Source organism: Mastomys coucha, unplaced genomic scaffold (assembly GCF_008632895.1).
Source record: "Mastomys coucha isolate ucsf_1 unplaced genomic scaffold, UCSF_Mcou_1 pScaffold21, whole genome shotgun sequence".
Lineage (NCBI taxonomy): Eukaryota > Metazoa > Chordata > Mammalia > Rodentia > Muridae > Mastomys > Mastomys coucha.
The window spans coordinates 61,358,991-61,371,848 of record NW_022196904.1 but is presented as its reverse complement, the minus strand read 5'-3'; the positions used below and the strand labels follow the sequence as shown (position 1 = coordinate 61,371,848).

At 39.9% G+C, this 12,858-nt stretch overlaps 1 long non-coding RNA gene across 1 annotated transcript in view; it reads left to right on the top strand.

Annotated features, from left to right (window-relative positions):
* LOC116100571 overlaps positions 1-12,457 on the top strand; it is an 18,430-nt gene extending 5,973 nt beyond the window's left edge. Inside the window, exon 2 of the long non-coding RNA XR_004122637.1 lies at positions 12,155-12,457. This is a non-coding gene — a long non-coding RNA (uncharacterized LOC116100571). The remainder of the gene's footprint in view (positions 1-12,154) is intronic.
* Positions 12,458-12,858: the final 401 nt, after the last annotated feature.

Here is a 12,858-nt window from a genome sequence, read left to right as displayed (position 1 = left end):
AGAGAGAGAGAGAGAGAGAGAGAGAGAGAGAGATTGTGTGTGTATGTGCAGGCATGTTAGTGTGTGTGATTGAAAATTGAAGTTGTAAATAATGAAGGGGAAAATAATAGTTAAATGATACTCACATATGTTCTCAAAGTTTGATCACTCGTAATGTGTTTAAATGTCACAAAACTCTACAAAGTAAGAACTCATAATGTTCTCACTAGAAAAGGAGGACATATACCTGTGTGATTAAGAAACTTTACCCAATTTCATACAAGGAGTGAACAGCAGAGTCAGGTTAAACTCAGTTAGCCAGTGACTGTCATCAGTTTAGGGGAGTTGACTATGCAACCCTTGACCTTGTACAGGATGAAGTCTTCCCTACCCTTTATATATTTGGCCAAATGAAAAGTCAAATGTATGAAGCCATGGTCTCAAGGTTGTTCAGTCACCATCTAGACAGAATATTGGACCAGCCTTGTCTTGTGTAGACAGAAGATTCAAACTTCAGTTTTCAAAATGTGATCTCTAGAACAGTTCATCTGTGGCCCTGCTTTATTCTACCCATTTAGGAAGGAGGTGATATTCAAATGTTCTAATGCACTCTTAAAAGACACAAAAGAAAGCATGTTTAGAAACCAGGCTGGAAGGATAGGAGTGCTCTACAGGAGCCATGAGTGATAGAGATGCTGGAGTCCTTATTCTTTCTATGTTGCTCACGAGCTATGAATGAGTACAAGTTAACCCCGTATGGTGGCACACACCTTTAATCCAGCACTAAGGAGACCAAAGTAGGCAGATCTTGAGTTCAAGGTCATTCTGGTCTACAGAGCAAGTTTCAGGGCAGCCAGGTCTACAGAGGAAAACCCAGTCTTGAAAAAGTAGAAAGAAAGAAAGAAAGAAAGAAAGAAAGAAAGAAAGAAAGAAAGGAAGGAAGGAAGAGAAAGACAGGAAGGAAGGAAGGAAGGAAGGAAGGAAGGAAGGAAGGAAGGAAAGAAGGAAGGAAGAAAAAAGAAAGAAAGACAAAAAGGAAAGGCAGGAAGGCAGGAAAAGTTAACAGAGATGAGCCAGGCAATCCTAGAACTTGGGAGGCTGAGGCAGGAGGATTACCTCTACTTTAGAACAACCTGGACTTCCTAAAGAGACTTTGTCTCCAAAACAAAACAGGAAAAACAAGACAAAACAAAGCCTACTATCTGTACAGTGATAGAGTACTTATATTAGGCATGATGCTCCAGGTTCAAACTCCAGTACCACGACCCTACTCCCAAAGTCTATTAGTAATAAATACTGCAAAAGCTACCCTGTTTTTCTTTGTTGTTTTTATTAGGTAATAGGATGGAGACTGAACCCAGAGTGACACTCTGCTGTTGAACTACACCCCAACCCTAAAGCTGGCCTGTTTCTAAAGTATGCTGGAGAGTCCCCTGGGGGTGGGGAGGCATACTCCCGAGGTCAGTCTAACAGTCTGAGAACTGTTTAAGAGGCATTTTCCTTAACTGCTTTTCCAGGGTGGGTTTTGTTGGTGGTGGTGTTGTTGTTGGTGGTGGTATTGTTGTTCAGAGAAATGGAGAAATGACCCTATCTTCTGGGAATCACATTTTACCCTCTGTATTTGCAGCCCTAACATCCCATCTCACTCTTACTTCATATTAAAGTTTGTGCAGTCTTGCACGAGCTTTATGATGACAGATCGTCACTATTTCCAACTTCAGACATTCTAACTGGGACAGTGTCTTCAGCAAGGCTGTTTCCCTGCTCTGCAAATCTCATGGTCCCAGTGTGTTGTGAAGAAAAGGCTGCTCTGAGCAAAACTGATTTTTCTATCCACATCCCCAGTAGCTCTAACTGTCCTATTCCATGTCGCCCAAGGGCTGTCCTTTCTAAGACCTCAGGGTATTCGGAAGAAAAATAATCAGTTCAAAGTTCAGAAGACAAAAGTTGCAAGGAAGATTTTTTTTCCTCCTCTACTTGGTTGTTCTAAAACATATGTAGCTTTAGAGATCAGTATGTCAATGTTTGGAAAGAAGCAAAGGCTAGAATTTATTTGGGTACAGCTATCAGATTTTGAGGGGCTGGATCATTTATTTTCCTCTTGTGAGGTCCAGGTAAAAGTCCAGTGTCTCTGACCCTCCCTGGCCGGGTGCTTCTGACAAACAAGGAAATCGAGAACCCAAAATAAGTATTTTATCTAAAAAATGTGAGCTATCCCAAAACAAACATGAAAAGGCACAGCTGCCAAATTCCACAAGGGAGGGGAAAAAAAAAAGAGTTGGACATTGAGCCAGGCTTGGGATCGCACTGGGGACTAATGGGTAAGGTTTGGCCAGCTGCCCTGGAGGCCTTGAGGGACACTCAATCCAATTGCTGAGCCTTAGTGGATGTGAATTTCAAGGTTACACCTGGGTGTTCAAGGGCAGGGCCAAGTGTAATCGGCACTTAGATCATAGATTAATCTTATTTGCCATCTATTAGGTTTGATTCCTCTTCCCTTTCTCCCTCCCTAAAGCCAGGATTATTGTGATAGTTTAAGATAATGGATTCTAACGGAAGAAAGGTCAGGCAGGCACAGAGATTTGGAACCTTAAGATAATATGATTAATCTAAAAGCTTCTTTCTCCACGGGGAGGGTGCCGCTTTTCATATGGCTAATTGAGAGAAGAGAGCTGAAAGACCAAGGAAGAGCATCAGAAAGGGAGTGCACAGAACCGAGTCCTTGTCAACAACTGCAATTAATTATCATTGTCGGGATGATCTTTCATTAGTTTCCACACTAATAAGATAGACTTGCCTCGTGCCCCAGCTGATAAAACCTTATTGGCAATGTTGATAAGAACAGGTCAGTACAAGGAACAAGGATTCATGTACATCTTCATTTCACTTCTTTTTTCTAACTTTCCAAAACTAAAAGATTAAGTAGATGCGAGTTTTAGAACCACAAAGTGCAGGCAAAGTCCTTACAAGATGGCTGTCATAATCTAAGCAGTCAATGAATACTAAACTCTCACCAGGAATCTTCGAAACACTAAGTATAAATTGTGTATTTTTAAGGCATGTGGTCCAGGATTCTTTAACCAATATGATGAAATCCAGAGGGAAAAGTTAAGGATGCTTTTTAATGATTGAGAATGGCAAGTAAAGGTCCCTGGAAGGTCGTTGTCTTAGAGCATTGATATGAAAAATGGATAAAAAGACTTAAGTGTAATCGTGGAGTCTCCACTATCTTATTTCTCTCCACCCTCACCCTTCCAGGCTAGAAACTGGTTCCCTCTTTTACTGCAACTGTTTTTTTATTAGATATTTTCTTTACTTACATTTCAAAAGATATCCCCTTTCCTGGTTTCCCCCCAAAAACCACAATTCCCTCCCCTCTTCCCCACCCTCTCAACACTTTCTGGCCCTGGCATTCCCCTACACTGGGGTATAGAACCTTCACAGGGCCAAGGGCCTCTCCTCCCATTGATGACCAACTAGGCCATCCTCTGCTACATTTGCAGCTGGAGCCTTGAGTTCTACCATGTGCATTCTTTGGTTGGAGTTTAGTTCCTGGGAGCTCTGAGGGTACTAGTTAGTTCATATTGTTGTTCATGCTAAGGAGCTACAAACCCCTTCAGCTCTTTGGGTCCTTTCTCTAGCTCCTTCATTAAGGACCCAGTGCTCAGTCCAATGAATCGCTGTGAGCTTCTACTTCTGTATTAGTTGGACACTGGCAGAGCCTCTCAGGAGTCAGCTATATCAGGCTCCTACTGTAACTGTTCAAGTCCTTTCATCAGCATGTCTCATTCTTAAGCTGAGGATGCTTCTAATGAATAGAGATCCATATCCAGACCTTGGGATGTATGTACATACACATCTCCATCTCTTGCACAGTATAGATCATTGACAGTGTTAAATTCAACTTAAACTTTCTTCTTACTCTCTCTATTTAACCAAATCAAAATGAGTTGTTGGATGGCTTCAAACAGCATAGGGAAAGGACCTACCTTCAGGAGACACTGACTTCTTCCTCAGATCTCAGAGGCAGGACCTCAAGCCAAGGAAGGTGGGATAGAATACCTAATATGGTATTTTCTGAGCAGACCCTTCCTATTAACTAAGGGAGATCCTACAGTTCTCTCACAGGAGAGAAGATCAGACAGAGTATTTCTTGAGCTCAATGGAAGAATGAGAGGGGAAATGATTCTTGGGTGTCCTGGGTCCAATTCCATGAATGCAAAGTGGCTAAAAGATCGGGATGGGGGAATCTGGCCTTGTAATCCGACTCATGAGGTCATATCTAAGGCTATCAATATTCACTTGCAATCTGGGGACCCAGAACATCTTAAAGCAGTATAAAATTAGTCCTCAAGAAGAATCATGGAAGCTCATGGAAACTGGCCTGAGAACCAGTTGTACCCTAGAATAGAAATGCCTGTGTTCAAGTCATGCAAACACAAGCACTCCACAATTCAGCCCAAGATAAGCAGGAGCTGGCTGATGGGGAACGCATGGGGAAAGAAAACACATTCCTCCGGTGTAAACTTCCTTTCTCTGAATTGTTGAAACGTTTCTCTCAATAATGCTGAATGCATTGACTTCCTACCTTGAAACCATGGTTGCTTGTGACCAGTTTGTTCTGCAGCCTTTGGGAGATGGGAGGGAGAGGGAGAGCTTTGTATGATTTGAAGGAAAGCATTATTTCCCTGCTCCCCAAATCAAATGCAGATTTATTGTTAAGAATTGAGTTCCAAACGTACCATGGAGCATGTGTGAGCACAAAAAGGCAAAACTCGTCCGTTTAAATGCTGGCTCAGGGTCACTTTCTGACCAGTGGTTGAAATTAGTTGAATTAAAAGGCTCCAGAGCAACTCGTGATAACTGGCTCCTAACAGCTGGGCTTTGTTCCTGTGTTTAGTAACAGGAAGAGAAACAAATAATGTGTGCTCCAGCCTCGTCCCTCTCTTCGGAACAGTCAGTACAAACAAAACACACCAAAGCAAAAATAAAGCAAATAGAAGTCTTGTTGTCCTCTCTCCGCACACCCACCCACCCCGAAGTTAATTCTGAGCTGGAGACCACCAGGAAAGCCTAGTTGGACTTTTCTGCTCTGTCCCTTTCTGCTGTCATCTCATTCCCACATTCAGATTTTTTTCCCATTCTCTGAAAGAAGTGTTGGCACTCGGCAAACCCCCATCCATCACAGCTTTACCTAATATGTGATGTGTTTATTCTTCCCAGGCATGGGGCATATCACTCTCAAATGACTGACAACAACTCTAAAATGAAATGGGCCCAAAGTGGGCAGGAATCGTGATAGGGAACCTCTCTAGTCAAACATCAAGCAAATTACTGTGAGCCCCTCCTGCACCTTCAGTGTGGAAATGTCATAAAGTAATAAACAGGGAACCCCTGGGCATGTCAAGGGCTGGATTTCAATAGATTTACATATTAAAGGCACAGGACACATTGCTTTTGCTGTAATACCGAATTGATGCTTCTAACTTCTCACTTCCTTATTTCAAACATAAGATGTGCCAAATGATCGTTTCAATACAATTATACATCACTTTTCCCCAACATCCAGTTTTAAAAGAACATATAAAGAGAAGAGGAGGAAAAATGTGGATGACTAACCTTAGCAGTATTTATGTGGTTTCAGATTGGATTGAGATGTTATGTGTCTATGCTTATGTATCTTACAATACAGTGTATAAAAGACTAAGGAAGAAAAAGTAGAGAAGAACAGTATAGAACACTAAGCATTACATTTTCACACTAATTCTTATTTTTCTTTAATTATCACTGTGTAAAGTGCTCAGTTTGATAGACTAAATGATGGTGGCTATCTTTTAGAAGACTTCAAAAACAACTTTGGCAACTCATTTTTAATCTTTGAACTTTTACCACCTTACCTTTATGTGGTGGTTTGAATGAAAATGGTCCCCACAGGCCCATAGGGAACAGCAATATTATAGGATGTGGGCTTGTTGAAAAAAGTGTGCCATGGTAGGTGGTGGGTTTTGAGGTTTTAAATGTTCAAGCAAGGCCCAGTGTCTCTCTCTGCTGCCTACAGATTTGGATGTAGAACTCTCAGCTCTTCTCCAGCACCATGTCTGTCTGCATGCTGCCATGTTTCCTGCCATGATGATAAACCAGTCCTGATGAAATGTTCTCCTCTTTTAGAGTTGTCATGGTCATGGTGTCTCCTCCCAGCAATAAAACCCTTATTAAGACACCATCCTATCTACTAAATCTTAAAATGTACCAGCTAAACCATCTACTCCAAGAATTCATGTTAGGCAATAGAAGGACCTCTGTATGCCTCATTCACAGCTAATTTGCTGAGTTTTTTTATTCTTAGGTTGTGTTTGATATGAATCCCTCACCATGCCAGGTCAAGTAAGTTATCTGCTTGTTAACATAAGACACCAAGGGGGCATCTGCCCCTCACTCATTCCCTCTTTCTGTCTCTCTCCCGTTCTGTCTGTCTCACACATACACAGAGACATAGACACAGGATATACACCTCTACAATTCCTTAGGGGTATCCCTTCTACAAGCAGGGAAAGCATACCTAAGCACCATTTATCAATTTGATAGAATAAAATAAATATATCCAATTTTAGGTTTTTTAATTGGTGTTGGGTTATCCTGGAAGGATTATTTAGGTCAAATGTTTCAATTGAGTTTGAAAATAAAGAGAAGCTCTCTTCTGAGTGAATAAAAGGGAATTCAGTTGTCTCTAAAATAACCGAGTTTCAGATACATTATGCTCATGTTAAGGAGAAATGAAAAGGATTATGAAACATAGCTACACATAAATATAATGTTTAGTTTTACAGTTTTTTTGGGTTATTTAATTAGAGATATTAGAATAATATTAGAAATAATTTTTCTTCCTTAGTTTCTATTTTTTATGTACTTTTGTCTCTTTGTTTGTTTGTTTGTTTATTTATGAAGACATGGATTACTGTGTAGTCCTAGCTGCCCTGAAACTCAGTTTGTAGTGAGTTCTAGGGCTGGCCTTGAACTCACAGAGACATGCATGCCTCTGCCTCCTGAGTGCTGGGTTTAAAGGCGTGTACCACCACAACCTGTCTTTCTTAGTTCTTGGTGTCTTCAACAAGGACAGCAGAGATATAGATATCATGAAGTGGAGATTTTACAATAGCAGTTTCTTTTTATTTTCTTTTTTCTTTTTTTTTTTTTCCGAGACAGTGTTTCTCTGTATAGCCCTGGCTGTCCTGGAACTCACTCTGTGGACCAGGCTGGCCTCAAACTCAGAGATTCACCTGCCTCTGCCTTCCAAGTGCTGGGATTAAAGGCATGCGCCATCACTGCCCAGCTACAATTGCAGTTTCTAAGACTTTTCAAAGAGCAAATCCTAAGAACCATGTCAACACAGTAAACCCAAACCGATCTGCAGATGGAGTAACACATCTCATCAAAAGACCAGTCAGTCTTTTCTTCTATTTGATACTGTGCGCTTCACCAGAATAATTAAAAATTTATAAAAATATTGACAAGAAAGTCAGTCTTAACTTCCTTTCTGACTGATTTAAAAATGAAAAGATTATATATATATTTATTATATTTATATAATATATAGTATCTATTATATATAAATGTATCCAATATATGTATATATACATATATATGTATGTGTATAGTAGGTGTGTGTGCAAATGTGCATTTGGCAAAAACAATCCCTTTTTTAGGCAATAATTGGTTTAAAATATTATATCAATTTATTTGTGTATGCCTGTGGGTGGGTGGCACACATTTGGAAGTCAGGGAAATTTACAACAGTTGATTCTCACCTTCCATGATGAGGTCTTAGAAATAAAACACAGGCCATCAGGCTTGACAACACAGCATCCTTACCCAGCTTAACTTAGATTGTGGTGTGTGGTGCTTAATAATTTTAAATATATTTCTCGAGTGCTTCCAATTTTGAATAAGAACTTTCTGTGTAGAGAGGACTTTCACTCCATTTCCTATAGGATTCTTGGCTTGACAAAACAGTTGGGTGTTGAGTAGCATGCCTCTAAAACAAAGCTGATCTCATATGTGTAAGTAATCCTCAAACATTCTGAATACTAAAGGGCCCAGGACTGACCTTTTCTGGTTATACCGAAGCGGTATAGTATGACGTCCATGGACAATCTAAGACAGACTAGAAAGCAGTCCTAATGTGTTCTCATTAGCTGAAATTTTAGGATAGATATAGAAAAGAGAAGACATCACCTAAAGCAACTAAATAAAAAGCAAAAAGGCTGAAGCCAGAAGCGACAGACCCTTAACAACCAAAAGAAGTTTCTTCCTTCAAGGTCAATAGAGAGGAACATGATTGAAATCCAGAATGATCTTTCATAAAGAAAAAAAAAACAAATATTTGTTGTCATCTATTTAAACTGAAGTATATCCTAAAATGCAACCAGCAGAAGAGTAGCGAGCTGAAGGACACTATGTAGGAAGGAGCCATGAATGTTTGGGTGGGAGGGGGGCATGGTGGTTCCCCTCCACACACACACACAAATAAACTATTAGCTCTTGATAAAGAGATACAACTTTTTAATGTATATATCCTTTTTTAATCAGTCAGTCTTTGAAAGTACAGCTTTATTACTCTGAGCTCTTGACAGGCACTTGAGAAAAGGTCACATAATAGAGTATGCTTATTTCTCATTGAGGAGAACAATAAGTCATCTCTGCATCCATTATTCACCCAATTGTCTTCATTTTTCTTCACCTGCTGGGCTTGGGCAATAAAGATAAATAATATTAGTAAGCCAGCCTAGATATTTTCAGAATGATCTAGAATTTGACAGTGAGCTGGTCTTCTGGAGACAAGGAAAGTAAATAAATAAGAAAGAATTTGCTCTCCAAATTGTTTACAGGAAATCTACTAAAGGCTATTTTTTTCCACAGAAAATTCCATCTGGAAGTGTAGCTACATGTGTCAGAAAAAGCTCTTTAAATAAATAGTGTTGCAGTTACACTGTATAATGTCCTTCCCATTCAAAAGAATAGTTTTATAATTAAACAAACACTAAGTACCTAGTTTTACACACACACACACACACACACACACACTAGTAGTTCTATTCTAGGCTCAGAGGGTCTACTGCTTGTCCAACATGCATGAAGCTTCTGCACTGAAAACCAGCAACCAAGTGGGTCTGCCCATGCATACCTGGAATCTGAGTGTTCAGGAGATGGAGCCAGAAGAATCAGGAAGTCAACCTCAGTTACATTGTGAATTTGAGGCCATCTTTGCCTTCATTCATTCCTGTCACAAAGATAACGAAATCTGTCCTGACTAGAAATTTGTGTTAGATATCAAATATTTTAAATGTCTTACATAATGTTAGAAAATGTAACTAGAATATCTTAATGGCCAAAAGCACATGTTCAAGTCAGACTGCCAAGATATACTCCCAGCACACATCTGCATGATGCTGGCCATCCAATCCTTGTGATTCTATGGTCTTAGGATAATGAAATGGGGATGATGGTCTGTGATAACTTGTGCTATATAGATTCAACTGTACTCTTCAGCAAGAACCCCACGACCTTCTCCACTCCTTCCAGTAGCAGAGGAGAGCATCAGAAGTCATTGCATACACTGAACCCCACCCCCACCCCCATTCTTACCTATACTGGTCAGCTGTTTATTCTTCCTTCTGTTTTTATGTATCATCACAAAATTAGATTGCACAGAACTCAGATTGAGAAGAAATGGAGAGTGGGAATGAGGAGCACTGAGCGTCAGCATCTGCCTAGGACAGTCTGCAGAGGACAAGGCAATGAGAGTGAAAGAGAGAGAGAGAGGGAGAGGGGAAGAGAGAGGGAGAGGGAGAGGGACAGAGACAGAGACAGAGAGACAGGCAGAGAGAGAGAGACAGAGGTGGAGATCCATCAGGTTCCCCAAAGGAATAAATAATATTCCCCATGTGTGTGCCCACACGTGTGTGTTGAAAAAAGTTGTCATACTTGAGACAGCTTGAGTTTATATTCCTTGTACCAGTAAGAGGTTTGATAACATTGGTAATGGTTTGCTATTTTTACATGAACATCAGAGTTCTTTATATTCATTGCACGTGAGGCTTCAGGCTATATGTGCCACAGAATCCTCTAGGCTGTTCTTTTCCAAGGATGATAAATTTTCTTTAGAAGAGACATGCCCTCCCCTCCCTTGCTCAGCCTCCTCCATTCTTTCTTTCTGGGATGTGGCATCTCTGTCTTGGCTCAATTCTCTCTGGTATGTCTCACTATACTGCCTGCTTCCAGAATTCCTAGGCAATGCTCTACTGAATTCAAAACTCAACAAAATTCTCTATCCTTTACAATCTCTATGTGCAGAGAAAGCACGTAGTTGACCTTCCTACTCAACCAACGTACCAAAAAGAAAAGGCCTCTCTCTTTCTCCACATGGTCTCATCCTTCTACTTCCTGTGTGTCTCTCTGCTCATTCTCACTCCCTCGCTCTCTCTATGGCTTTTTCTTGTGTTCACTCCTTGACACGTGGTTGCTTGCTCTCCCTCTTGACCGATGGTTGACTTTATTTAATCCTCTTTACAATAAACAGAAAGCTCTTGGATTAAAATTGTGTGCTAGGGCTGAGCCACACAACAACTAGAAACAGGTTTTTCCAGTAAATGACACATTCTTGGGTTTCAGAGTATGATCAAATATCTTTCAACAGTCCCCCTAATAATTCAAGAGGAAGCAATCATTTTCTTGTTTATAGCCACACTGAACTCTGTAGTTATCTAGTGCTGTTATCATATTATCAGGTATTAAGGCAACCTTTGCTTGAGATCAGAGAGTAAACAGGCTGTGTAGTAATGACTTTTTAGCCTAACCAATTCAGAAAACATCTTAGGTGGTATAGGACTTTTCTCAGGGAGACAGGAGTTGATGACAAGTCATCTCAGATAGGGCCCCAACATCTCAAGCAAAATCTTCTACCCTAGTATAGCTTGGTGAACTAATCAGTTTGTGTTGTTTACAGGAGCATGGGACAGGAATTACTGATAAGAACATGCATGACTCAAAGCCAGCTGTATTTCCAAAAAGTCCACTTCAGTATGGCTAATCATGCATGAGAGCTGCATCCTAAGATAGATTGTCCACTGTGCAGACAGCTCCACTGAAAGGCATCCTTTCCCCAGAAATTGTTAACAGTTTGTATAAGCCCAGGGATGAAACTTGAGAATATCTGGTAACTTTCTGAGCTTACTGAATCTCTCAACTTTTTCAGTCACCTGAGCCTCTCTCCTCCATCTAGGAGTGGATGTTTCAGCCTGGAGGGTATAGCTACACAGCTCATGGACATAGATTTGCAGAAAACCTACAATGTGTTTCTGTGACTGAACACATCATATGTAATATATTTGTGTGCATGTGAGAGCCTGTGAACTCTGCAGACAAGTCCCACCGCCGGGTGTATATGGATATGGAAGTATTAACATTCAATAGATGGCACAGAAGAACATCAGAGAACAAAAATGGAAGAATGCAGATTAATGTTTTTAAAAGCCAGGGTTGATCCATTTAACTTTCTTCTTGTAACTTGCAATGTTATTTATAATGTATAACTTTAAAGTTTAGTTTTGAAGTAGATTTCCGTATTTAAAGTAAAGATAGACTTAAACTTTTATGAAACATGAGTATTATCTGTGTGTGGTGGCACGTAAGTATGAAATCATAAATAGGAGGCATGATGCTAATGCAAGATGACCACAAATTCTAGGCCTGCCTGGCCTATGCAGTAAAATGGTACCAAAACCACAAAGTATCTATGTATTTGTATGTACATACATATACATATACACATACAAATTCTTAAAGTGAGGAATATGCATTATTTTCCTCAGTCTATATAAGTGTACTATTGGTTATTTGATTTTACCTGCTATTTTATAATTATGAATTCACTGCATTCAGAAATATACTTCTTCTTCTTCTTCTTATCATTATTATTATTATTATTATCATCATCATTATTATTATATGGTCAACTGTACATCTTTACAAGGAACTCTTTTTACATGGAGATGTAAAAGGGGGAATTGAATTTTAATCCAAAAGGAGGAAGAACATCTGTTTGCTCTCACATGTTTAGATTGTCACCTTGACAGTGGCAGATAATTACATCTCATTTTTCCTCTGAATGTCTTCTCAGCTTGAACTCTGCACAGACACATGACTGATCCAGGCTGGAAGAGCTGAGAGAAGTGTAGAAGCAGGATTCAGGATTCAGGATTCAGGATGCAGGACCAGTGTGAAAACTCATGAGGACCTTCAGGACATCGACTACACTTTATGAAGAAATGCTATGTTTTTGAGATGAAAAAAAAAAAAATAGAGGAGATTCCTGGGTAGACTGAACACTGATATACGTGGGGGAACTGACTTTACTAGATCACGTTTCTGCAAGGGACAAAGAATAAATTCTCTGAAAAAAAAAATAAATAGAAGAAACAGCTCTCCTTTGGTGCAGTCTTTAACTTCCCATCCCTGGCATAGAAGAACCTCATAAACCATCCAGGGACCAGCGACCAGGAGTCTGAGCCTGATGCACAGCCCACTTAGACAGCCATCGCCTATCATGCTTCCTCACTCAGCAGCGCAGGCTCCCTCTTATGTCTTCCCTACTTACACGTGAAGGTTGTTGTAGAGATAAAACAGGCTAATGTGCATGCAAGTGCTTCAAAAAGTATAAAGCACTATATAAATGTAAGATGTTATTGTAAAAGGGGGGCTTAAGACTGTAGCATAAAAAGACTTGTTATAAAATAAAAGTGACTCTAGTCACTTATTTTTACGAGGCACTTTTCTCTCTTTGGAAAAATATAATTTACTAATTCAAGAGAGAGCTATTAATTT